We start from the raw sequence: 2,772 nt of genomic DNA on the forward strand, positions 1-2,772 counted from the left end.
TGCATGTATTTGTGCTTATTCCTTTATATTCTATTCCATGCTCCTCATTGGTCTTCTGTCTAGACAAAGTGGAGATTTTCAACTTGCTATTTTTGAAATATGGCTGATCTCTAAATGGCAATTTTGAAGTTTTATTGATCACATTACCATCTGTGGCAGATTCTTTCCAAAAATGGCTACAATAATCTGTTCCATCCTAGAAGACCTTTTCCTACGCTTCCCATCAAGAGGTGGGGTCAATTTCTCTTCTCTTTGCACCAGGGCCAGATTTGTGACTTGCACTGGCCAATATAATGGACAGAAACCAAGATGTATGATTTCTGAGCCAAGCCCTTAAGAAGTCTTGCAGTCTGCATTTTTTTCCCTGTTGGGAGCAAGTCACATGTAAGAAAGGCTCAGATTAGATTATGGAATGATGAAGGACCAGGTGGCAAGAAGGTGGTTCTCAGCCATCCACCTATTTGTTCTGAGGCCTAGACATGGAGGTGAGGCCATCTTGGGCTCATGAAATGAGATAATATATGTGAAATGTGTTTTTTAGGTAATAAAGGACTTTTCCTATCTAAGGCCATTTGCGTTACTTGACACAAGAGGACCAGTTCAGGGAAGATGAGAATGGGGAGACAAAGACAAACAGAGAAAGACAGATGGGAAAATGGGAAAGAAGAGGGAAAATGGCACAAAATCATGATGACACATGATGAGGGATGGGGAAAGGAGAGAGGTTAGGGGAGGAAAAGAATAAGAGATGTGACAAAAGTATTGAGGAGTAGTGGGAGACAGCTGAAGGCAAAAGATAGGGAAGAGTATTGAGATAAGTCTGATAAAACAAAACTACTCTCATTGTGTCTTCCATTCGTCCTGTGGATTTCAGGGAAAGTTTCATTCTGCCCTTTGAAATTTTGATATTTAAGGACATTATGAAGATTTAGGACAAAAATAGAACAACCATGTGATTCAGCGATCCTACTCCTGTGCATATTTCCAAAGGAAATGAAATCCATATGTGGAGAGATGTCTGTATTCCCATGTTCACTGCAGCATATTCACAATAGCCAAGACATGGAGTCAATCTAAGTGCCCATCAATGGATGAATGCATAAAGAAAATGTACTGTATACACAATGGAATAGTGTTCAGCCTTAAAAAAGAAGAAAATTCTGTCATTTGTAACAATATGAACCAACTTGGAGGACATTATGTTAAGTGAAATAAGCCAGGCACAGAAAGACAAATACCATATGATCTTACTTATATGTAGAATCTAAAAAAGTTGAATACATAAAAGCAGAGTTTAGATGGTTGTTAACAGGGGCTGGGGGTGGGGGCAGAATTGGGAAAATGTTGGTCAAAGAGTGCAAAATTTCAGTTAGAAATGAGAAATAAGTCCACAAGATCTAGTATACCATATGGTGACTATGGATAATAACGTATAATATACTTGAAATTGCTAAGAAAGTAGATTTCATGTGTTCTCATCGTAAATAAATGATAAATATGTGAGTTAATGACTGTGTTAATTAGTTTGACATAGCCATTCCACAATGTAGACATATTTTAAACAATCATGTTGTACACCATAAATACATATACTTCTTTGTTAATTAAAAACGTAATGCTGGAATAAGAAAAAAAATTAGGACAATTCTTTTGTACCGTAGAGAATGTTATCAAGTGTAAACATTTACTTTTAAAAGAAAACTTCTTGTGGGATTTTGGAGGGCTTGTTCATAAGTAAAGTTATTTAGATTTGGAAAATTTTCTTTAGAACTTTAATGGTGTCTCATAAACACAAAAGTCTTCATTAACTTTGTTGAATAAATAAATGAATTCACTAGCTAGTCTTTTGACTATCTCTTTGAAATCAAACACTGTTTGGGACCTTGTCTTTCATCTTTAGGAGGACAAGACTGGTTTACAGTCTAATAACAGAGGTTCTTTACTTGTGACCAGACCTCTTCCTTTGCCAAATATGTTCTTTAATTCTACTGAGATAGTTGTTTGCCTGCCTTACACCATCCCATCCCGTGTTCCTTGAGGGCAGAGGCTTGATTTTGTCCTGGTGTCACTTTGCCATGAGCTCAGGTAGGTGACAACCTAATGGACCCCAGGAGTAAACTATGATTGGTCTAAGGCAACCACGGTAGACTCATTCCCTCTGCAGGTATTGACTTAGGCATGGGCATGTGACTACATCTAGCCAGTAGAAGTCAGTTGGGGAGCTTCTGGACATTCCCTTGCTAAAAACAATTGAGACACTCTGGGAAACTCACCTTCTTTTCCCTGGATATTGTTGTGCCTGGAGTTGTTGGCTGCAGCAGCCATGTTTGGACTGTAAAGGAGTCACCTTATGTATCAAGGGTGCCAAGACTGAAACACAGAAGGCACCAAGGTTCTTGATGACATTGTCTAGCCTCTGGATTAAAGAACCTTGCATTGCCCTATCACAAGGTTTCTTATTGCTTGAACTTCTTCAAATTGGATATTCTGTGTCTTGCATAGACACAGAACACAGATAACAGAAACACTTAATGCTTACAGAAAACCAAATGCACAAATTTTAGTAAAAAACATTTTCAATAATAAATAGAATAACAACAGTCCACAGTCCTTCCTGTACTCTTACCACACTTGTGTCAGCTTCTCTCAGAATAGGACTATGCATAGCAGCTTACTAGTGGGGCAAGAAGTCTCTGAAATGCACTTCATTCTGGGCTGGTGCAGCTAAACCACCAGGCAGATAAGCTGCTGGCCCTGTGGGGTCCACTCTTA

This window comes from Propithecus coquereli, unplaced genomic scaffold (genome assembly GCF_000956105.1).
Source record: "Propithecus coquereli isolate 6110/MARCELLA unplaced genomic scaffold, Pcoq_1.0 Scaffold54, whole genome shotgun sequence".
Classification (NCBI taxonomy): domain Eukaryota; kingdom Metazoa; phylum Chordata; class Mammalia; order Primates; family Indriidae; genus Propithecus; species Propithecus coquereli.